We start from the raw sequence: 26205 nt of genomic DNA, 5'->3' as shown, positions 1-26205 counted from the left end.
TAAAAATAAAGTGGATTAAATATTCTAGCAATAAACGTATATTGACACAAAAATTTAACAGAACACTGAACTACTTGTAAGATACATCAAATTTAAGAATACATAAGTGTTGATTACTAAAAGATTAAAAATTATATCAGATGAATTAGAATTTCAAGATAGAAATGTACTAAAACAAAGAAGGATATGTCATTTCATAATGTTAATATGTCAATCCAACAGTAAAATATAATGTAGTTTCATAATACATAAAGTAAAATATGACATGACTAAAAATGAAATAAACAAATATATATAATAATGAAAGATTTTGATACAACTCTTACAGTAACTGAAGAACACACCTTAAAATTTAGTAAATTATAGATTTGAATATGTATATAAATAAATACACACATATACACATTACCTCATCAACCATAAAAATATACATTCTTTTTAGGTACACATGTGACACTTATCAGAGGATGTCATATGATGGGCTATGAAGCAAGTCTCAAAAATGTTCAGAGACTAGATATAGTATTGATTATGCTTTCCATACACAGTGGAAATCAATAACAGAAAGATAATTTGAAATCATGAATGTTTTGAAATGAAGCAATATACTTTAAAATTTTAAATAATTTAGGAGTTATTTTAAGAGAAATAAAAATATAAATTATTAATCAGACTGTACATTAGAAAATATTTCAAATTGACTAATAACAAAAATGTCATATCAAAATGCTTATGCTATTAACCTAGGAAGTCCACTCCTATGAGACAGTCAGATAAATGGCATATAAAAGTAGCATGTAACATTATTCATAATCCTGATCTGGAAGTAACCAAAGTGGCGATCAACAGTAATAGAATTGTAGGATAGATAAGTTGTAGGATTATTGGTAAAAAGGAACACTACAAAAGAGTAAAAAATAATGAATTGTCTACTACATACAATACATGAATGAATCTCATCAGCAAAAGAAAATGCTTAATGAAAGAATGAATAATGTATGATTTCATTTCTATAAATTTCAAGAGCAAGGAAATCTAATCTAAGATCAAAGTGCTCAAAGTCATAAAAACAGCTACCTACAAGGAAGGTAATAAACAGGAGAGGGTATGAAGAAGGATTGTGAGGTACTGAATATATTATAGACCTTCATCTGGATTTTGCTTACATAGATGTTGATATGGTTTGGCTGGGCCCCACTCAAATCTCATCTTGAATCATAGTTCCTATAATTCCCATGTGTTGTGGGAGGGACCTGGTAGGAAGTAATTAAATTATGGGGCGGGACCAGTTACCTCCATGCTGTTCTTGTGATAGTGAGTGAGTTATCATGAGATCTGATAGTTTTATAAAGGGCTTTTCCCCCACTTTGCTCTGCACTTCCTTTTGCTGCTGCCATGTGAAGAAGGACATGCTTGCTTCCCCTTCCGCCATGATTGCAGGTTTCCTGAGGCCTCCCCAAGCCATGCTAAACTGTCAGTTAATTAAATCTTTCCTTTATAAATTATGCAGTCTCAGGTATGTCTTTATTAGCAGCATGAGAAGAGACTAACACAGATGTGTTTGTAAAATGTCATCAGGCTTTATACTACAATTGGTGCACTTTATACTTCAAAAAATTATATTTCAATTAAAATGTATTTAATAAAAATAAGTAAATAGCTACAGTGATTTACATTTCCACCTGAAAAAGCTGAGATTTCTTGTTCCTAACCTTTATTCTTGATGAACTCTTCTTTAGGTAGTGACCTCTAGATTGGCAGTTATTTTCTCTAAGCACTTTAATAAAATAATTCTATTGTCTTCTGTCTTTCATCACTTCTGTTGACACATCAGCTGTCAGCCCAACTGCTACTCCTCTGATTTTTCATCAAGCTCATTTAAAATTTATCTGAATACCACTGAAAAAGTAGTAGGACAACTAAAACTCTTGTCTGAAAGATCATTACATTTTGTCATCCTGAGAGATGTGTTAAATTCAGACAATTTATTATATCCTAGGGGAATTATGTCATAAGCTGTGGTCAAATGTTACCAACCCCAATGTTTAATAAGTACAATAATACTTAACTCTTACACAAAATACATAACATTCAAAACATCAGGCAAACATTAAATAATTACACTTTACAGGTTTTTATTGCCATAGGTAAGTAAACATTCATGATGAAATTTGTTTAATAACAAACACATCATTAATACAGATAAGTGGATTCAGAAAGACAAAAGCTATTCATTCACAAAAACCACTTGGAGTATGTAGGTAAATAAGTATGTCTTTGCTTGGAAATCATCCTTTTTAAAATACAAATGTAAGAAAGAAACGTAAAAGCTCTGACTACTTTTATTTGCACACATTTAGAGCAGGTTTCCTCAAATTGATATCTGAGTGGGCTATCTATATTAGAATTACTAAACTTGCTTGGAAAAGGTATACATTACTTGGCAAAATTAACACTATGCTTACAAAATCAGAATCTCTAGAAGTAGTATAAAGGAATTTGAATTTATAATTTTCCTTCAATTTTTATGCAAAGTAAAATTTTAAATTACTGTTTTTGCATTTATATTTAAATTATATTTATAAAAATTTATTTTAAAATATTCAAGAGGTACAACATTAAATGTATATATACTATGGCATAACACATAGATTGAACTATATAATCACAAATGAATACTTTCCCATAAGCAGTTGAGAAATATATTGAATAGGATAGCATCTGTTTCCACCAAATATATGTGATGCTGTTCAAACTCTCCTTCCTTGTCTATCTTTATAGATAATAAGAGAATATTTTTGAAAGACTTCTTGTTTTGATCTCCTACTTTTCTTTTACCTAAGAATCTTGACATTTATAAATAAGTTGTTTGAAAACCTCAACCAATTTTTTTTGGCTGAACTTATCTATAAAGACTTTATAAAGCTTCCAAACACTTTAAATAAGTGGATTTATTTTGAAATAGTCTTCTGTGAGCACCTGCAAAATCATAGCCTTAATTGGGATACAGCTGTTGCTGATTGCTGTGAAGTGAGTGTCTGTGTTGACTGATTGGACATTTTTATTTGATAGTATATTGAGCTTTCTTTCTTTTTTTAAGTTGTAGCTTTCTTAGGAAATGGTATAAATGATTAAAGACCTAAAGTGGAGTGTCACTTTGCCAACTATCAACAGTAGAAAATGAACTGCTTTCAGTGAATAAACATTACCAGACACCTGTGTATGTAAGCCATGACTTCTTCCTCTTTAGAACAAGAATATTGATCTCACGAACCAATTTGCTCAATGGTTCACCAGTCACAGAAGTAAATGTTTTAAACTGATGAGGCATACAAAGTAGTAAAAATGTCAAGGCAGTAGGAACAATTAGGTTTGCACTAAACAGTACCAGAAGAAATAAAAATGGTTCTAATGAGTGTTAAATAAATGTGTATTCTGATTCTTTTCCTAGTAAGGTCAGTGAGGTATTTGTAGTTCTCAGTGATTTCAGTTTATTTATTGACATTTACGACTAACAAATTTTTAAGGTGTTATGTGGTATCTGTACTTCTACCCATGTGGAAACATTAATAATGTAGTTATGATTCACATTTTACCATTGTTTCTTAAACAAATTTTTATGGCTCTAATGATCTACTGCTCAATCAAGAGACAATAATTCAAGTTATTTTTTCTTAGCACATTTAAATATGTAAAAAAGCCTATGCTGCAGACACCCTGAGCCCTACAGAAAAAGATAAAAAGAAACAAAAACAAAACAAAAACCCAGAGCAAAAATATCTGCAATTTATCATATATTTTTAAATCTGTTCATCATAAAATTCATCAAATGCTCCTAGATATTCAATAGTTTGTAATTTCCTCTTATAGCATATGAAATAGAAATTGATATTATCCTCCAAAACAATATTATATTAAACTGAATAGGGTAGGGATAATAACATAGTATTGTTTTGGAGTCTATACTTCAAATGATACAGTCTAAAAAAATTAAACTCATTTTTTAGAAGCTTGGAGTGAATTAAAAACTTGCTGCACTTAAACTAAATTATTACAACCTCTACTTTGTAATAAAAAACACATATTTAATTGTAATTCAGTCTATTTATATCAACTTCTATGACCTGAAATATTTCACTCTATTTAGATCTTATTATTTATCATATTCATTTTTCTTTAAAAATTAACTGAGACAAATTTCTGTAGAGCAGACGTAAATCAAATTTCCCAGTGGTAAGACTAAGGAGATGTATGAAGAGTTGTGGAAACATGTTTTCATGGATTATATTATGAAGCTTATCCAGCTCTCATTATGACTAACAAAAAAAGCAATGTAATCTTCAAGGAGGGCATAAATGACATAGCCAGACATACACACACACACACAAGCATAGTTTACTAATTCCTTTGTGAAATGCAAATGCATCCCTGTCTTAGAGATTTTTAAGCCTCTATCCTTAATATAACTATACATGTTATTGTGATTCTAACTTAAATTATGTTCTGTCTCTTGCCATATAATCTAATGATTAAATTCTAAATGATAAATTTAAGCTTAACCAAAAGTATGGTTAGGAGTGGCTCTAATACCAGAATAGTATGGGAAACTCTATTTTGCTTCCTGCCTCCTATTCTACTTTCATTCTTATGATTCTATGCTTTGGTGCTTCATATTCAGGTTACTAATCCTGATATTACAGTTTAGTTTTATAATGCATTAGCAGAAGGCATCAGTGAATGTGGGAGACTAGAAACTGAAGCAATAAGTTTCAGAGATAACAGTGGATTGAATCAGAATGGTGGTAGCGGAGAGAGAGAGAAGTGAATTAACTTGAAAAAAATATGTATAGGTTAGACTCACAAGCATTCATGATAAATAGACATTTGGATATATGATTCTGTGCTTAAAGTGCAGAATCAGAAGAGGTCCCAAAATAGAGCACTCCAAGATTTAGACATTGCAGAGAGAGAACTAGGCTAATATGGAGGATCAAGAGGGAGAAAAAAAAAACAAAAAAAAACCACAGGACATTGTTGCATCATAAAAATCAACAGAAGAGATTTTTTAAAGAACCAGGAGTTGTTGAAGACTAAACACAATTTTAGGAGAGTAAGTAAAATTTGTTAACAGGACAATAAAAATATTTCTTATGCAATGTGATGACAATATTATAAACACAATACTATTATAAATTGGGAACTACCTGTATTTGTAGTCAGGAAAATTACAAAAATATTTATTTATCCAGTTCACTCACCACTTCTAGTCAACTAAATGGAATTGCTAGCCAGAGCAACAAGGCAAGAGAAAGAAAGAAAAGGCACTCAAATAGGAAAAGAAGACAAACTATCTCTCTTGCCTAATGGCCTAATTCTATACGTAGAATCCCCTGAGGACTCCACCTAAAAGATCCTGGAACTGATAAATGACTTCAGTAAAATTTTAGAATGCAAAATCAATGAACAAAATCAGTAATTTTTCTATACACCAATAACACTTTAGCTTAGAGCCAAATCAAGAATACAATCCCATTTTCAATAGACACAATAAAAATGAAATACCTAGGAATATATCTAACCAAGTAGGTTAAAGATTTCTGCAAGGAGAACTACAAAGCATTGCTGAAGGAAATCAGATATGACACAAATATATGAGAAAATATTCCATGCCCATTGATGCCATAGAATGATAGAGGCAGGAAGGAGAGAAATTCTAGGCAGACAGGGGAGAGTCCCTGGCAAAACTCCATCTTCAAGCCGAAAAGCCTGAAACCCATGGCCCAAAATGAGAACTTCCATCCCTATGTGACTGCTCTCTCCCAGTTGTTTTTTTCTGAATAATGTTATTTTACCAATCAAATGTTGCCTTTTCCAAAACTACCTGTGGCTCGCCCCACCCCCATCCTGTGCCTATGAAGACCCTGGACTCAGCCGGCAAAGAGAAGAAGTGGCTGTACATTGGAGAGAGGCAACTTGACATTGGAAGAGGGAGGCAAAGAGGTGACTTAACTTCATGGGAGAGTGACCTGCCCTTCCTGCTCCTTTTCCAGCTCCCCTCTCTACTGAGAACTGCTTTCAACATTCAATAAAATTCTTCACATTCACCATCCTTTAGTTTGTCCATGTGACCTCATTCCTCTTGGGCACTGGACAAGAATTCAGGATGCACCAAGTGCAGGTACCCAAAAAGGATGTCACACTGACCCTTTGCCCTCACTGGCAGAGGGCAGTCATGCTACGCAATGAAGCAAAGGGCCACTGAGCTGATAATGCACTACTGTCTGTAGATAGCAGATCTAAGAGAGCATTGCAACATGCCCTCTGGGGCCTTAGGGTCATAGAAACCCCCACCTGGACACTGCAGTGGGAACAGCATGGAGTTTGCTCCTAATGGTGCTAAGGGTGACGTCAGTTCCTGCACTCGCTCACCTGCACACTCCTGTCCATGAGAGATGGAGAGCATGGGACCCGAGGGAGCAGAGTTTGCTCCTGCTGATGCCAAAGTGGCCGGCCAGTTCCCACGCTCTTTCGCTCCAGTCCTCATGCTTGTTCACTTGCATGCTCCCTCCCTGAGGGGTTAAGTGGGGTGGGATGAGTAAACTGGGCATCCCTGTCATGAGTCCCATGAGGGGTTCAAGGAAATATCCTGCATCAATTGGAAGAATCAATATTGCTAAAATGGCCATACTGCACAAAGCAATTTATAGAATCAATACTACCTTTATCAAAATGCCAATGTCATTTTTTACTGAATTAGAAAAATCGCTCTTAAAATTCATTTGGAAACAAAGGAGAGCTTGAATAGCCAAAGCAATTTTATGCAAAAAGAACAAAGCCAGAGGCATCATACTACCTATACTTCAAACTATACTATAAGTCCTCAGTAACTGAAACAGGATGATACTAGTACAAAAAACAGACACATAGACCAATAGAACAGAATAGAGCACCCAGAAAAAAACACACACCTACAACCATCTGATCTTTGACATATACTGACAAAAATAAGCAAAGGTAAAGGACTCTCTATTCAGTAAATGGTGCTGGGATCACTGGCTAGCCACATGCAGAAGAATGAAACTAGAACCCTGCCTCTTACAATATACAAAAATTTACTCAAGGTGAATTAAAGTTTTAAATGTAAAACCTCAAACTATAAATATCCAAGAAGCACCTAGGAAATAGCTGTCTCAACCTTGGCTTTGGCAAAAAATTTTTGGTAAGTCCCCTAAAGCATTTGCAATGAAAAATGAAAAATAGCTTGTTCACCTATTTCTCCCATTCTGTAGGCTGTCTGTTTACTCTGTTGGTAATTTCTTTTGGTGTGAAGAAGCTAATTAAACTAAAGAGCTTCTTCACACCAAAAGAAATTACCAACAGAGTAAACAGACAGCCTACAGAATAGGAGAAAATATTTACAAGCTATGCATCTGACAAAGGTCTAATGTCCAAAATCTGTAAGGAACATAAACAAATGAACAAGCAAAAATCAATCCAATTCAAAAAATGGGCAAAGGACATGAACAGATACATCTCAAAAGAAGGCGTCCAAGTGGCCAACAAACATAAGAAAATGCTCATCATCATTAATCATCAGAGAATTGCAAATCAAAAGCACAGTGATATATGATCTCATACCAGTCAGAATGGCTATTAATAAAAAGCCAAACAAACAATAAATTCTGGTAAATCTGTGGAGAAAAGGCAATACTTCTACACTGTTGCATTTTCACCAATTCCCACCTACCCATTGCATACTATGCCACCTGGGTGATGGGACCATCTGTATCCCAAACCTCAGTATCATGCAGTATACCCATGTAACAACCTGCACATATACTCATTGAATCTAAAATTTTAAAAATTCAAAAAAGAAATACTAGCAATTTTACACAAATTATCTCAGAAAATAGGGGCAGATAGAATACTTATAATTCATTTTATGAGGGTAATATTACATTGATATCAAATCTAAACAAAGATAAAAATATATACCTCATGAGCATGGATGTGAATTATTCACAAAATACTGGTGTCTAGAGTCCAGTATTATAAAAAAACGGTAATATGTTTTATACAAGTAAGACACCACAGGAATACAATAATAGCTTATCATTTGAAAATCACTAACATTTTGAATATTATCTAAATGGTCATTAAAAAATAGTGTCATTTTGAGGTACAGAAAGGAAGTTGACAAAATTTAGACACTATTCACTTAAAAAAACTTTTATCAAACTAGAAATAAAGTGGAGCTTTCCCAACTTGATAAAGGGCATACATGGAAAACCCACAGCTAACATACTCTAAGGAAAAAAGACTCAGTACTGTTTAAGATAGAGTACAAGGTGGAAACATTTGAATTGTAGATGGTGAATGTATTCAGTTTATCTTATGTGAATTTGGACTTAATAAAGTTGTTATTAAAATAATGAATTATTTTCCTACTAATAAAACCTTAAACACATACTCCCTAAAGTTTATTTTATTGTATATGTCATGTTAAACCAAACTTTATATTTTTATATTTTTACTTTTAATACTAAAGTTGACACCCATTTCTCCCTGATTTTCACATTTTAAAGAAGTTTATAAAGAAAAAAATATTAAAAGTAAAAGTTTCTCTCTTTTCCTCATAGATATAGGTAGTAAATATTAATAGAGATATCATTTTCTTTACCATAAAAACATGCAGATCCATCACATATGCATACACCACGTGTTCGCTTTAATTACTAGCCTCAACACTCTTACATTCACTTCCATCATGCTTATAGTCACACTTTAAGATAATGTTTTAAAGTACTATATGATTGTTAATAGGTTACTCTTTAATTTATTGTATGCTAGATTATTCCATTGTTAACTTGGTTATTCTTGGAATTGTTTCTAGTTAGAGCTGACCAAAGAAGGAACCTACATAAGATTTGGAAATAAAACAGTGGTCATTACTTTCAGAATCCCTGAGGTTAGACAAGGGGTCAAGTAGATGCAGAGTTATTGGGTAAATTGAAGACTGACTTTAGTCTCCACTTTGTTTCTAATTTTCTCAACTGTTGCACTACTGACAGTGACTCAAAATCTTATAGCAGATTCTTGGCTCTGGATCCCAAAAATGTTCTACTGGATCTCAGTCACTTAACAATTCAAGCATCAGTCAAGGTTCAATCTTGAGGCAGACATGAAAAATGGGAATCTAAAATTGGTTCTCAGATCTGATTAGATTTTATCAAAATAATCAGATTGCCATCAGAATATGAAATTATTGATCATGTAAAACCACGTACATGCTTATTTAGACATTTACTCCTCTTCACCAGGAGTTCCCAAGCCTTGCTTAGAATTTGTCTATGAATATCAATAACATATATTATTGTTTAAAGTACCCTATAAATGACAGGTTACCTGGGGTAAGGAGAACACTGATAATATATAGCATAAAATGACAAAAGAGTGACTTAAATTAATAATGATAATAAAAAGCCTAGGCCAGGCGTGGTGGCTCATGCCTGTAATCCCAGCACTTTGGGAGGCCAAGGCGGGTGAATCATGAGGTCAGGAGTTCGAGACCAACCTGACCAAAATGGTGAAACCCCGTCTCTACTAAAAATACAAAAATAACAGGGCACGGTGGCGCGTGCCTATAGTCCCCAGCTACTCAAGAGGCTGAGACAGGAGAATCACTTGAAGCAAGGGAGGCAAAAGTTGCAGTGAACTGAGATCTCACCACAGCACTCCAGCCTGGGCGACAGAACGAGAATCCGTCTCAAAAAAAAAAACCCTAGAGAAACCAAGGATATACACAATAAAGTAGCTGCTTTTATAGAAGAGTTTCACTGTAATAAGGAATATAATAGAGTGGATTGGTTGTTTCAACTTTCACTGCAGAACTTGGAAGTCAGGTTAAATTCTCAGCATTTGAGTTGAATTTAATCACTTGTCACCCTTTAATCCTGATCTGATGCAAGTGAAATCAAAGGATTTATATGGTTTGTCTGTGTCCTCACCCAGATCTCATCTTGAACTGTAGTTCCCATAATTCCCATGTGTTGTAAGAGGGACCAAGTGGAGATAATTGAATCATGGGGGCAGTTTCTGCCATGCTGTTCTCATGATAGTGAGTTTTATGAGAGCTGATGGTTTTATAAGTTGTTTCCCCTTTGCTCAGTACTCACTTCTCTTCCTGCTGCCATGTGAAAAAGAATGTTTTCTTCCCCTTCCACCATGATTGTAAATTTCCTGAGGCCTACGCAGCCATGCTGAACTGTGAGTCAATTAAACCTCTTTCCTTTAAAAATTACTCTGTCTCGGGTATGTCTTTATTAGCAGTGTGAGAACAGACTAACACAGGGATGAAATTAACTGTTTTGATATTCTGTCAGTGGTCATAAGGTTATTTGATTTAAAAAGGTGAAATAATTTTTGTAATTAAAATTTCCAACTTTTCAAAATTAGATTAAAAAATAGATTGTAGTTTTGTTAAGTCTCTGGGTGTAATAAAATAGGTTTTTCATGGTACTACTTTAGTTTAAAGGATTTGCGTATCCATTTGATGTATTAGTTTTTCTAAAAGTTATTTCCCAATAGCTTAAAAAATTGCTAAGGACAACTAATATATTAGGATTTAATTCAGGAGGATAAAATGCTTCCCATTTTAATTCTAAAGTTTCTAATATGGTACCTCAGGAAAATGTATCAGTAAATGGAAAAAGATAATATTAGTGAAAGACTGATGGAATCTCATTGTATTCAGTGATGTATAAATCATCATTTCTTAGCTCTTCACCTAATATTTCTATTTTAGCATTGTGATAAAATCTGTATTACATCGAGAAAAATAATTTTGTTTTAAAAGATTTTATGCATGTGTGTTATGAGTCTAAATTTTTTTTCATCTTGTAAAGTTTTCTTCTTTACCCTTAAAAAACTTCTGGATATTTGATATGCTTAAGGTCATCCTAAGAGAAAGCAAGCTAATGGTTATTTAAAAATTGCTCTATGCTAGTTTACTAATTCACACTCTGGAAAACCATGGGTAAATTAGTGTCATTTTATATTTTGAGTCAGCATAAATCTTTACTGTATCAAACTAGATTCAGGATACTCAACACATATATATGTCTATTCAAATTTTTAAAACTTCACAGGAATCTAATGAGGCAGATGCTGCCACTATCCCCCTATGTTATTTTATGTGTACTAATATACAGGCATATCATTCTATATTATTTACAGGTAATACTTACCATATCACAAAATCTTGTCAGGCTTGTTTTAGATTCTTCAAATGTAAGCTAATTGGGACTCATAGATTTTAATTAATATTATACATACAGTTACAGGCAGATTTAGACTTTAAAGATGGGTTTAAACTAAGTTGTATTCATTTTCTACTATGCCACAATGTTCTCCTTGCTCTTTAATTATTGAATAAGATTCTAATCTAACATTTGCTTCTGAGCATGAGAATACAAATTCATCCAAAGTGATTATTTTTAGCATAAGAAAAAAATAAAGGAAAACTTTCATTTGAGACTCATCTGCTTTCACCAGGAAAAACATTTGTTCCCTTAATAATAGTCCTCTTAAGTAATTACTTCCATTACCTGAAGGAAGTTACCCTATAAATTGCGAGGTTATAGTAAAGAATAATAGAAATTTGATTCTCTTCGGAGAAAGGTGCAGAATCCTATAGAAAAGTTAAACACATGACACTGGCTAGATAAAAGGATAAATTAAATATCTAATGAATCAGAAGCAAGTATAAATGGAAAGATAGGAAAACTGTGGAAAGTGTCAGACAAGTCCTATGTTTTTCTAAAGGTGATAAGGTGTTTTTCCTCATAAGTCAATATTAACATCAATTTCTGTAATACTGTACAATCCCCAAATCACATTGACACCAATTAGTTTCCTTCATGTATGTTTTATTTACATTTTTTATTTTTTGTAGAGAAGGAGTCTTCCTATGTTGCTAAAACTGGTCTCAAATTTCTGGGCTTAAGTGACCCTCCCACCATGGCCTTCCAAAGCACTGGGATTACGGGCATAATTACAGGCATAAGCACAGCCTGTAATTATTAGACCCTGAGGAAAATAAAAATTTGTTCTTCTTCTGTTGTGGACTGCATTGTGTCCTCCCAAAATTCATATATTAACTTCCTATCTCCCAACATGATTGTGCTTGGACATAGGGCCTTGAGGGAAGTAACTGAAATTAAACAGGGCCATAAATGAGGTCCTAGTCCTATAAGACTGATGTCCTTTGAAGAATATGAAGAGAGACCAGAGCTCTCCTTCTTACTATGCATTCACAAAATAAAGGTCAAATGAAGCCACAGTGAGAAGGCAGCTTTCTGCAAGCAAGGAAGAGAGCCAGTACTAGAAACTTAATGTATGGGCACATTAATCAAGGAACTGGCCTTCAAAACTATTAGAAAATAAATAACATTTGTTTAAGCCACTTGGTCTACTATTTTGTTATGGCAGTCTGATCAGATTAATAGACCTTCTTAGAGAAGAGAAGATAAAGTTTCAGCAGTATAAAATAATGTGTTCAATTTTATAGTGTATACATTAATGCCTAGCCCACAGTATTTTCCACTAAGTTGAATGACAAACAATTACATGTAAGAGTAGTTTTACTTCTAGCTAGAAAGCAAAATATAAAACATTATGCAATTCATAATAACAATACAATAATTAGATAAAATTAAAAATGTACTCCTACTTCAAGATATTGAAGAGTGTTGAATGCAAAGAAACCTTATTTGAACTAAATTCTACAGAGAAAAATAGCCCTATACTATATATATATATATATATATATACACACACACACACACACACACACACACACACACACATACTATAGCCCTCCTATAAAGGAGAGCAAAGAGCAACAGTTTCTTTTTTATCAGGTGACAAGTGCCTGGTCTGGATACAAGTGGGCAAGTGGGCAAAGAAGCAGTGTCTATCAAAGATGGAGAGACTTTGCAAGGATGAGAAGAAAGTAGGTGAGCCACTAATGATACTGTAAGCCCACATGGTGGATTGAAATCTGAAAGACCAATAAATGCAAAAGAATGTGAAACGTTTCCACCCCACTAACTCTGGGAAATTTCAAGAAAAATTGCCTGAAGAGGCACAACTGGCAAACAGAGAGAGTTCCCACAATTTCATGTGATTTACCAGTACTTTTATTAGGCAACCCTTCTATAGTTGAAAAGAAACACAAAACATAAGTAATATAAATTGTGAACCAAAACAATACCAGCTTAAGTCAAGAGAATATTAATAAGCTTTGTTATTAAGAGGTTTAATGAAAAGTTGGATGTTTTCTCAGGTGGCACATATTTTAAATTTAACTATATTAACTTTAACAAACAGATTAACTTTAAATACATTTAAAGCAAAGGAGAAGTCAATCTAATTAAAACAGGGTTAGCACAAGTTGAGTTCCACTAGTAGGAAAATACAACTCTAAAATGTTGCTGCCTTACAGAAGCAAGCTTTTTAGCTTTTCACTCTATAGAAAAAAATGAAATAAAACAAAAAAATTTACTTCATGCATTATTGTTATTTTATAGACAACACCTCATATATTACAAAAAGATTATGAAAGATGAGAAGTACTACAAAAAAGTGAATGAGAATAAGAGAAGAAGTAGTCAATAAAAGCAGACATGCAGGTGACATAGATATTGAGAATAGCATTCAATGCCATTTAAAGAGTTAGTTTTTTGTTTTTGTTTTATTTTTTAATTCCATAGGTTTTTGTGGAACAGGTGGTGTTTGCTTACATGAGTAAGTTCTTTAGTGGTGATTTGTGAGATTATGGTGCATTTATCACCCAAGCAATATATGCTGTATCCAATTTGTGGTCTTTTATCCCTCACCCCACTTCCACCCTTTCCCCCAAGTCCCCAAGGTCCATTGTACCATCCTTATGCCTTTATATCCTCATAGCTTAGCTCCCACTCATGAGGGAAAACATAAAATGTTTGGTTTTTCATTCTGGACTTAACCCCATTTACAATAGCTGAAAAAAAAAATACTTAGGAATATACCTAACCAAGGAGGTGAAAGACCTCTACAAGGAAAACTACAAAACTGCTGAAAGAAATTAGAGATGCCAAAAAAATGGAAACACATCCCATACTCGTCAATGGGTAGAATCAATATTGTGAAAATCTACCAATTCAATGCAAACTACCACCATCATTGTTCACAGAACTAGAAAAGACAATCCTAAAATTAATACAGATTTTATCTTTTCATATTATCCATAAAAGAGCCCACACAGTCAAAGCAAGATTAAGCAAAAAGAACAAATCTGGAGGCATCAGATTACATGACCTCAAACTATAATATAAGGCCATAGTCACCAAAACAGCATGATCCTGGTATAAAAATAGGCACATAGACCATAGAACAGAATAGAGAACCCAGAAATAAAGCCAAATACTTACAGCCAACTGATCTTTGACAAAGAGAAAAAAAACATAAAATGGAGAAAGGACACCCTATTTAACAAACAGTACTGGGGTAATTAACAAGCCACATGTAAAAGAATGAAACTGGACCCTCATCTCTCACTTAATAAAATATCAACTCAAGAAGGATCAAGGATTTAATCTAAAACTTGAAACTATAAAAATTCTAGATAATGGCATTGAAAAACCCTTCTAGACATTGGCTTAGGCAAATACTTCATGACCAAGAACCCAAAAGCAAATGCAACAAAAACAATAACAAGTAGGTAGAGTTTAATTAAACTAAAAAGTTTCTGCCCAGCAAAACAAAACAAAACAAAAATCAGCAGAGTAAACAGACAACCCACAGAGTGGGAGAAAATCTTCACAATCTATACATCCGGCAAAGGACTACTGTCCAGAATCTACTGGGAACTCAAACAAATTAACAAGAAAAAAAAAGATCCCATCAAAAAATGGGCTAAGAACATGAATAGACAATTCTCAAAAGAAGATAGACAAATGGTCAACAAACATATGAAAAAAATGCTCGAGACTACCAATGATTGGAGAAATGCAAATCAAAACCACTATGCAATACCACCTTACTCCTGCAAGAATGACCATTAATCAAAAAATAATAGATGTGGTAGGGATGTGCTGGAAAGAGAACACTTTTACACTGCTGGTGGGAAGGTAATAAACTATTACAACAGCTATGGAAAACAGTGTGAAGTTTCCTTAAATAACTAAAAGTAGAACTACCATTTGATCCAGCAATCTCACAACTGGGTATCTACCCAGAGGAAGATAAGTCATTACACAAAAAAGGTGCTTGCACAGGCATTTTTATAGCATCACAATTTGCAATTTCAAAAATATCAACCCAAATGCTCATAAATCAATGAGTGGAAAAAGAAATTGTGGTGTGCATATATATACATATATATATGTATGTATATATATGCAATCTATGCATGTAACAAAATTGCACTCGTACCCTATATATACAAGTGATATATATAAATATTTATATATTTATAATATATAATTATATAACATTTTATTATATATAATTATATAATGCATTATATATTATATAATAATATAGGCTATATAATGTTATATATTAATATAATATATATATATTTACGTTGTCAATCCATTAACTTTAGTGGACACATTGAAACCACAGCAATCCCCCAACTTCACAAGGTGAAAGGAATGAAGGGAATGAGATCTGAAAAGTAGAATAGGAAAATCGGAAAAAATGCCATTGACACTGGGGATATTGAAGCCAGTTCTGCTGAGTTTTCTTGGCCAGTAGAAGCAGACTGTTCACCAATGTTTGGAGACGTTTATTCTGTTTTTACTATAGAACCTATAATGGCCTTCCCTGTGGTAATTGCTTTGCAAGATATTGCTGACTGTCCATAGGATTTACTCTCACCACCTCTCTTTGTTTCTAGATCTATAACTATATTCAAGTCTCAGAATGCCTCAAATGGTGAGATACAAAGGATAACCCATGATGAGTTATACTACATGTCAAAAGAACTGCATTATTTTTTACCAAGTTATACAGAAAGAACTCTGAGGAATGTGTACAGGAATGAATATTAAAGCTTTGAAATATTGATAGAAAAATAAATCAAGATGGCTCAGGTTGAATTTATTGATATAGGTCGACTAATCAGAAATTCTAGATTCATTGTTTTAGCTAAAGGGATTTGAAAGAGCTTTAACGGTTTGGTAATTTGATTGACTGAAACATGAATCTAAAGGTGACCTATATTCAATGAATTAAAAACCCAACATTGCCTCAGTATACTGTTTCAGGGAAGTATTCAAAAGATTAGGGAGACTGGCATGTTAGAGTGGACTTATCATGTAAGACCTGCTCACCCATCCAGGAAAGTCCAGAGGAAATACCTCCTTTCACCATGACTTCAGGAAACAAATTTGTGATAGAGCCTCAGTGTTATGGGCTGGATTATGCTCCCCCTCCAAAATTTATATGTTGAAATCTTAACGCCCAATATGACGGTATTTAGAAATGGGGCCTTTGGAAGATAATGATGTTTAGACAAGGTCATGACCGTGGGGCTGTCATAGTGGAATGAGTGCCCTTATAAGAAGAGGCACCAATGAGCTGGCTCACTCTCTCTCTCTTTCTCCAAGCAGGCACAAAGAGGTTATTTGAACACACAGTGAGATTGTGGCCAGCCCATATACTAACCAGGAGGAGAATGCTCACTATAACATGACCATGCTGCCATGCTGGCATCGTAATCATAGACTTCTAGCCTGCAGAACTGTGAGAGAATACATTTCTGTTGTTTTAGCCACCTGGGCTATGGTATATTATAATGACCATCTGAGCTGACAAGCATCCTTAAAGAGCTTTGTGGTTACTCTTTTTTTTAGGTGCCAAATTACAATGGGAACTCTAGCCACCACACTGGACTCTATAAATGCAATGGAGATCATTGAACCTGGAATGGCAGGAAGAAAATATTGTCATTTGATCACCAAAGACAAAGTGGCATCAATGTGGACAGTAGTGTCAAAGCAGTAATGGACAGCAGAGTCAAAGCAGTGATTAAAATAGTCTGACTCAGAGAAAACCATGGAATTGACAAGTTAAGTATGGTGTCCCTTGAAAGGAAATAGATAACCAGTCTACTAAACTATTTTTTGATCTTTTTAAGCAGAAAATTTCCAGGTTGAATGAACAGAAGTCTAACTTGAATCACCAAAACAATGTCAGGAACTCCGAATAAGTTTTCAGACATGAGGCACTTTACAGACTCAGAATTTCTTGAATTAAAGGAAATCCAGATAATTTTGAGGAAATCATGCTATGCATTCCAAAATTTATACTGCTCATTTTTCTCCCATCCTTCTCCAAACATATCTATTGCCATTTACCAGAGTGACTTCATTTGAGAAAGCAAACTAATATGACTTTTCAGAGATTATTCAAATTTCAGGGGAAAAAAAATTAGGTCCAAGAGGCTACTGTGTTACATTATGTAGATCAAGTTATCAATGGAGTTTTAGCTCAGGTACATCTCACAGTGGGTCTCTAAACCCACCCTGTAGTTATTTCCTGAGTTCTGGAATGTTTAGCTGGAGTAGAAATACTCAGCAACTAAAAGAATAGGTACATTGTTCCCCTGACCTGTGGAGTTAGGGCTGTTTTGTTGTACTATATATATGTGGTTAACTAAAAGAAGTAATAATGGATTCCAGAGGGATTGCAAGGATTTGAAAGATTCCGATGTTGTGAGTCCCACCAAATCTGTATTCAGCTCTCCTATTTGACAAATGCAACAAACAAATGGATCATGGAGAATGAGAGTGGATAATCATAAATTTTATCAGGTGGGTGATTTCATTTGCAGATGCTGTGCTCGATGTTACTTCATTGCTCATGCAAATTAATACATCCCTTCATATGTGGCATGCATCTATTAATCTGGTAAATGATTTTTTTTCTTGATACCTGTTAGTAGAAATCACCAGAAGCAGTACTCTTTAAGCTGAATAGGTCATCAGTACACATTGCCCATGGTCCCTACTCCTACTACCCTACTTCTTTCTCCAAGCAACAACTATAACCTCATGGATGGTTCCCTATAACCAGTAAACTGTGGGAGAAAAATCTTAGACCTGGTTTCTAAATGGCTCTGCATGATCTACTGGCGTCAGCCAAAAGCGGACAGTGGTAACACTATGACACCTCTCTAGGATATTTGTGATGGGAAGTCCTCCAAGTTGTCAGAACTTTGAGTTTTGTATCTGATTGTTCATTTTGCTTGGAAGGAGGAATAACCAGAGGTATGAGCATATTTCAATTTATGAGCTGCAGCCAATTATTTGAATGGATTCTCAAGAAATTGGAAGAAACATAATTGGTAAACCAATGACAAAGAATTCTGAGGAAGAGGTACACAGTTAAACCTCTTTGAATTGGAAATGGACATGAAAATATTTATGTCTTGTACAAATCCTCACCAAAGGAGTATTTTAATAATGAAGTAGGTAGGATTACACATTCTGTGGATACCAGTCAGTCTATTTCATGTATCATGTACAATGGGCTTGTGAAGATAGTGGCCATGGTAGTGAGGATAGAGATGAAGCATGGGCTCAGCAATATGGACTTTTACTCACCAAAATGAACATGGTTATAGCCACTGCTGAGTGCTCAAAAATGGAAACCAACACTGGGTTCTCAATACGGCACCATTCCCAGAGTAATCAACCTGATGGCAGGTTGATAACATTGGACCACTTCCATTGTAGAAGGGGTTGCGCTTTGCTCTTACTAGAATTATTGCTCTAGATATGAATTTGCTTTCCCTGAAGACAATGCTTTGTCAAACTACAATCTGTGGACTTACAGAAAGCCTTATCCACAGTCACTGTATTCTACAACCTACTGTTTCTGATCAAGGAACTCATTACATAGAAAGGAAATACGGCAATGGACTGATGCTCATGAAATTCACTGATCTCATCAGATTCTCCATTACATTTAAGCAGGTGGCTTGATAGGATGACAAAATGGTATTTTATTTTATTTTATTTTATTTTATTTTATTTTTGAGACAGTCTTGCTCTGTTGCCCAGGCTGAAGTGCAGTGGTGCCATCTTGGCTCACTGCAACCTTCATCTCCTGGGTTCAAGTGATTCTCCTGCCTTAGCCTCCTGAGTAACTGGGATTACAGGCACCCACCACCATGCCCAGCTAATTTTTGCATTTTTAGTAGAAACGTGGTTTCATAATGTTGGCCAGGCTGATCTTGAACTCCCGACCTCAGATAATCAGCCCGCCTCGGCCTCCCAAAGTGCTGTGAGTACAGGCATGAGCCACCGTGCCTGGCTTTAAAATGGCCTTTTGAAGACTCATTTATAAACCCAGTTATATCTCAGTACGTAGCAGGGCTAGCACAGTAGCCTCTAGGAGGCTATATGTGCTCTAAATCAATGTCTAATATGTGGTGCCGTTCCTCTCATAGTTAAGATTCACTAGTCAAGGTATCAAGAGGCAAAATAGTACCACTAACTATTACCTCTAGTAATCTATGAGCACAGTCTTGGTTTCCTTTCCCAGACAACCTTAGGTTGTGCCGGTGTGAATGTCTTAATTCCAAAAGGAGAAAAGTTTCCATCTGGAGACACAACATTGTTTCTATTAAGCTGGAAGTCACGACTGCCCCCTGTCACTTGGGACTTCTCATGCCTCTAAATAAAAAGGCAAAAGGGGGAGTTAATTTACTGAATGTGGTGTTTAATTCCGTTTACCAAGAAGAAATTAGACTGCTACTACACACTGAAAATACATAAGTATATGTCTGAAACACAGAAGATCCCTAAGGTGTTTCTTAGTACTACTATATCCTGTGATTAATGTCAATGGAAAATTATAACTCAGTTCAGGCAAGACTGCTAATGTGCTAATGATGGAGACCTTTTAGAAATGAAGGTTTATGTCACCCCACCGGCAAAAAACCACACCAGCTAAAGCACTTCCCAAGGGTAAAGGGAATACGGAATACATAATGGAAAAAAATAGTTATGCATATCAAATATAGAAACCTGACAAGTTGCAGAAATAAGGACTTAACTGTGTGTATGTGTGTGTAATATTTTTGTTTCTTTCTTTTCTTACCTGTTTATTATCTAACACAGATATATTAATAATAGTATATATTGTTATTTAAGTTGCAGAATATTAAAGTGAATATCACATAAGGAATTTTAATATTTAGGGAAAAGTTTAGCATGGTTTGGTTATGTGTGGGACAGTGGGGTCATGTTCAGTGGAAGTATGACTTTGCTATCATCTTTCTTTGGAGGTTAGGTATGCATGGGTGCCAATTTGGCAAGGAAAAACTATGGTGATCTGTTTTATGTGTCAGCTCAGCTAGATTACAGTATCCAGTTATTCCATCAAGAATGATTCTAGATGTTTCTGTGAAAGCATTTTATTCATATGAGTAACATCCGCTATCAGTTGACTTTATGTAATGAAGATTAATCTGGTTGGATTAGATGCAATCAGTTGAAAAGCCTTATGAGCAAAACGGAAGTTTCCCAGAAAAAAAGAAATTTCATGTGTTTATTACAGTGTCAACTCCTACCTGAGAGGTTTCAGCCTAAGAATTTCAGATTTGCCTATTCATGCCCTCTAAACAAAGAGGTAAACCTCTTGCAAAAATCTCTCTCTCACTCTCTCTCTCCATATAAATACAATTTCACAAAAATATGTTCACCCCAATTAACCAGATATTTTCATTTAGTCCTCATTGCCCTGTATCCTTGTATTTCTGAGTAAATACAGCATAAATTATACTGAGTAAATATTACAGAATTCCTTTAAATCTGTAATATCCCAGGTTTCCGTGTACCAGCATTATTATTATGCAGCTGATCATCTGTCTTTACTCACATATTACAATGCTAGCAAAAGTAGAGGTAAGCTGAAACTTTCTCTGTTTCCAATGTTTAAGATTTACTTAGTTTTGGCATTTGACATATTTATGGATGCTTGACATGGGTATACTTTGATATAAGCAATATAAGTGAGAAAAAAATTGGGAATAACTACATATTGTATTTTTATTTAGTCTGTGAGGAACATGTCTTATGCTGAGTTTATCTGTATTAATTTGAGATAATGCATTATAGTTTTCTGTATATAATGTATTGAATACAATTTAATATAAACTACCAAATATACACAAGGAAGAATTAGGATTGTAGGATAAATGTCAGGAAAAACTGTCTCTAAATCATCCTTGAGGCCCTTTACACTTTCTGTGACAATGCTTCCATAGCAATCACATTGTATGTGGGTTTTTATGATCATTGGAGAGATATTAACAAAGAAGAATGCTGTTTAATACCTTGTAACTTCCAGAAATCTTTGTAAAAGTTTATTGATTTGAGTTGTGCTAGAGACACAGTATTTCCTAGTCTTATAATGCCAGTAGACACAAAAGATAGAACAAATAATCCATCAAACTTTTTTTTTTAACTATCCAGTAAAGGGGGGTGGATGGGAGGTAAGGTGAAGTAATAGCAGTAACGCTCCGTATATGTTTATTTCTACTATTGTCTGCAGTGGTGAAGCAATACTGTAGCAGATATGAAAAAGCATTGACTTTTCATGTAAGAAGATTTGAATGGTTAGTCATTTGAATTTTCCATATTACTTTGACATCCTGAGCAATATCTTGTTCTCTCATGAAGAAATGGAAGGATACTACCTTTCAGAAAATGTTTATGTAAAGCAACATCAGAGTTTTGGTACATAATAAATAATAGGTTTTTTTTTAAGAAAATGAGGATTTCCTACTTTTTTTTAAATAAAGCATTTCTTCAGATAGCTTATCAGTGGAAATTAAATTGAAGAAAACATTAAAGAGTAGTTAAAACCAAAAGGGAATGTTTGGCATAATTTGAACAATTTCACTGGTCAACTTAGAAATGCTCAGTCTAACATTAAGCAGAGTCTTATTTAATAAGGGAAAAGATTTCCAAAGTCCTCAAAGGACTGTGGTAACGAAGTGGTCATTATGTTTATGTTTATGTTTATGTTTATGTATGACCATCTACAGAGTAATAGTCAAATTCTGCCTTTACTAGAGTATATTTTGGAGAATGTTTCAATGATAAAATATGTTTTAGCAAATCAGAAAGCTATGTCTCATTTGGCAATTTTTAGTTTATTGTAAGCTGTGAGAACTTGAAGGAAGACATACTAGCAGGTTCTGTAAATAAATCACAATAGCTCTTTAAAACATTCAAGGCCGATAGCCAAGAAAATTGAAGAACTGTCCCAACATAGTAGTAGGAAAAAAGTTGGAGGCAAGGAGAAAGGCACTCCATAGACAGTGGACCTCTAAAATTATTTAAATGAGGAACGTAATATCTGTCTTTTAACATAACTATAAGAAATTAAAATTATCCCCACTATATAAGACATTAAGGACAGTAATGGTCATGTAATAGATCCTCAAAAAGTAATAACTATAAAAAATTATGATTATTAAGTAAACAAAATATTGCAGGTAATTGCAGGAATAGGCTATGTTCTAGTACTAAACTGAGTTTAGATATTGCATAAGCCACTTACTCAGATGAGCCCTAAGATTTAAGTTTTATATGTGACAAAAGTGTTCTCTTGAGCTTTAAAACTCTTCTTATAGTCTAAAGTTCACAACAGTTTAATAATACTGATTAATTCATTCCTAACTAGGCATTGTTTTAAAGGTCTAGAATCTAGTTATTGGGAAAGGTGTAATTAGCAACACGGACAAAACTCTTTTCTCAAGGAAATTAAATTTTAGTAGAGGGAGATAGAAAATTAGTTAATTAATTAATTGAGCAATAAAATATAGTATCTCTGATGAAGATAAATGATGTCAGGTAAAAGGGAACAGAAAAATAGTTAGAAAGGGACAGCTCTTATAAATACAAATAAGGAGATCAGGATGTTCTCACTGAGAGGTGGCAATTGAGCAAAGACCTGGAAAGATGATCTTTAGCTGCATTAGCAATTTATTGAATAGTTTCTATATACTATGTATTGTGGTATGTATGCAAGTTACAGGTATATCTTTAGTTAATGTTTATAGAAATTTCACTTTTACAAATTAGAAAACTGAGTCTTTATAGAATTAATTAATTGCCCACAGTCACAGAACTTGTAGTCTTTTGTGGAGTGAACAGTTTGAACCTAGGATTATTGAACCAGAGTCTATGCACCTAATAACAACAGTGCACTTATTATGTAAGTGGATAAGACTTAAACATCATGAACTTCCTCAACATTTCCATCCATGGAGCCTTTTTTTGTAAACATTGAAAAATTAAAAAGCAATCTAAGTATTTTCAGTGGATGTAACATTCTCTATTTCAGAAACACACAGCCTTTACTCAGGTCTGCCTTGCATTTTCTTTTGCTTTATACTTCTTGTGAGTTACTGTACTACCTCGTAAAAACAAAAACGCAAACAACTTATGAAACTCAAAATTTGCCCTCTTTCTGCTTCCCATTATAATGTTCTTTGCTTTTTTTACCTGTGACAATTAGGAGCAAAACCAAAGGCTGTAAAATGAGACAACTTATCCTTACCTTAAAATTGTTTCACACATTCTGAACAGCTCAATTTGAAAGTTGAGAAAGTACCCAGTCTTGGGTATTTCTTCATAGCAGGCTGAGAAAGAAATAATACAGCGGGTAAATAACAATACAACACATATGACTTCAACTAAAATTTCTTAATCAATAATTAAATCCTCCTAGTATAGAAATAATAATAATAAAAAAAGCATGGGGGGAAAGTTCTGAACAGCATGGGGGAAACCACCCCCATGATCCAATTACCACCACCTGGTGACACTCTGGACAGGTGGGGATTACGGAGATTACAATTCAAAATGAAATTTTGGGTGAGGACACAGCCAAACCATATCACCCCCAGGTCTATTTCAAAAGCAGTCATTTTAAAATGCAAATTTTTTCAACATGTTGGAAACATGAGTATCTGTTCATGGATGAACAAAATGTGTTCTAGTCTGAGGCAGGTTAACAAATTATAATGTAATGTAAGCAGGTAATTACATTTAATAATAATGATGATTGAAAACCAGGACATAGCTCTACATGATGGAAATTTAAAGACTTTTTATAAGTAAATTCTATTTGGACATGTATATTAAGGATATGAGATATTTGTGATATTGTCACTAAAATTATTTCCCTGTAAATCTTGTAGTGATTTCTATCATTGCATAGTAAATTATACTGAAGTTTGGTTTTACTAATTTCTGTTCGTAAAATAATGCTATTTCTAAATAAGGAAAAGAAAGTCTCTGTAACTATAAAATACAATAGTTTTCAGCTTAGCATTGATAAGAGCTTTAAAACACATTGCATTTATACCATAAATAAAATATGGCAAATCTTATAATAATCATTTTAGAATATACAGTAATGAAGATGTATAATTGAGACTATGATATGGTACATGTTTCTTTGATGTTATTGATTTTAAAAACTGAAATAACATTTTAGTACATTATTAGTAAGCAATTAATTAAGTAGACATTATTGGTAAGCAATTAATTCAGATTTGTTAAAAGATGAATGACATGTGGGTAAAATCAATGTTTTCATCCAGAAATGTTTTGCCCTTGTCAGATACAGTGGGTTGAATGGTGGCCTCAAAAATGATAAGTACATGACAAATTCATGAAGCCTGTGAGTGCTACCTTATTTTGGAAAAAGGTATTTGTAGATGAAAAATAAATTAAGGATGTTGAGATGAAATAATTCTAGATTATCTATATTGGCCCAGATTCACTTTTGAAGGAAACACAGAGAAGAGACATCGAAGAGAAAGGCAACCTGAAGATTAAGACAGAGATTCTAACAATGTGACAAGAAACCAAGGAAGCCAAGGAATGCCAACAGCCATCAGAAGCTGTAGGAGTCAGGGAAGAATCCTTCCCTAAATTGTCCTTCAAAAAAGTGAGAAAATAAATTTTTGTTTTAAACCACCAAGTTTGTGGTAATTTATCACAGACACTGCAAAAAATGAGTACAAGTTCTTAAAAATGAGGGAGACATCTTGCATCCTTTGGATGTAAGGAGGCCACTCTCTTCAGCTTTCCAGTGCTGGCAAAATGAACTAATGATGAGACTATATGTGGAACTAAAAATATGGACTACTTATCGTCAATAAACTATTTAGCTACTGCTGCTGTAAGTGCCCAACCTGCTGGTAGAAGAGTGCATGCTGAGCCTTTCATGTGGCTACTTGCTTGAGGAGGCTAGTCAGCCATTTAGTGGCATGGAGATTATACTGCAGCCCTTTGAGGGACAATGATTAATCATTAACAGATATCTCCTCTGGATATGGGTTTACCTTCCTTACACAGAGGCCTCCTGTAACATCACCTCTTTACTTACAACATGATTCCTCTATCACTGTGCAATTCCATGCAATATTAACTCACACCAAAGAACAGTTGGGACAATAGGTTATTGACATGATATCATGTCATATTACCATGAACCTTGAATTCAAATGCACTTGATTATGATGGAATGGCCTAATAAAGGTCCAGATAAGATGCCAATTCAGGCACAACAACCTGAATTGTTGGGCTTTCACATTACAAGCTGTTGGATATTTGCTGAACACTTGCAAATGGTTCTACATATGGTGCTAGAATATGTAGGTACGGGAATCAGGAAGGAAAGATAGTACTGACTGCCCATCATTATTCCCACTGACACATTTCTTGGATTTGAAATTCTTAAGCCCACAACCTTACATTCTAGCAGCTTGTGTTTATGATTTCTACAAAGTAAAACATTCTTTCCAACACTTAATAAATATTTGACTAAACTTGAAGATGAGGCTGTGTACTAGATCCATTGAGCTTTTTATCTCAGCTAACAAAGGTATTACTAGACCAACAGACAGGAAGGACTCTTCTTGAACCTAGGGATTAATGGGTAGGACTCTTGGTATTTCCATGCGCCATGATAATGGTAAACAGGCAATTGCAAATTGTCATGTTCTACTACTACACAAGCAGTCAAGAATAGTCAAACTGCTGACCAAAGATGAGTAAAACTAGAAAGAACAATGGAAGAGAAAGGTGACAAATGTTAGGTATAATCTTGGGACCAGCTGCAGCGGCA

At 34.2% G+C, this 26205-nt stretch overlaps 1 long non-coding RNA gene across 9 annotated transcripts in view; it reads right to left on the bottom strand.

Annotated features, from left to right (window-relative positions):
• The window catches only part of LOC134808289 (uncharacterized), a 291140-nt gene that overhangs the window by 113841 nt on the left and 151094 nt on the right, over positions 1-26205 (bottom strand). For all 9 annotated transcript variants that reach the window (XR_010150924.1, XR_010150921.1, XR_010150920.1 and 6 more), the window contains one exon: positions 23626-23707. This is a non-coding gene — a long non-coding RNA (uncharacterized LOC134808289). The remainder of the gene's footprint in view (positions 1-23625; positions 23708-26205) is intronic.

This window comes from Pan troglodytes, chromosome 15 (genome assembly GCF_028858775.2).
Source record: "Pan troglodytes isolate AG18354 chromosome 15, NHGRI_mPanTro3-v2.0_pri, whole genome shotgun sequence".
NCBI lineage: Eukaryota > Metazoa > Chordata > Mammalia > Primates > Hominidae > Pan > Pan troglodytes.
This window is presented reverse-complemented; position numbering and strand designations above follow the sequence as displayed.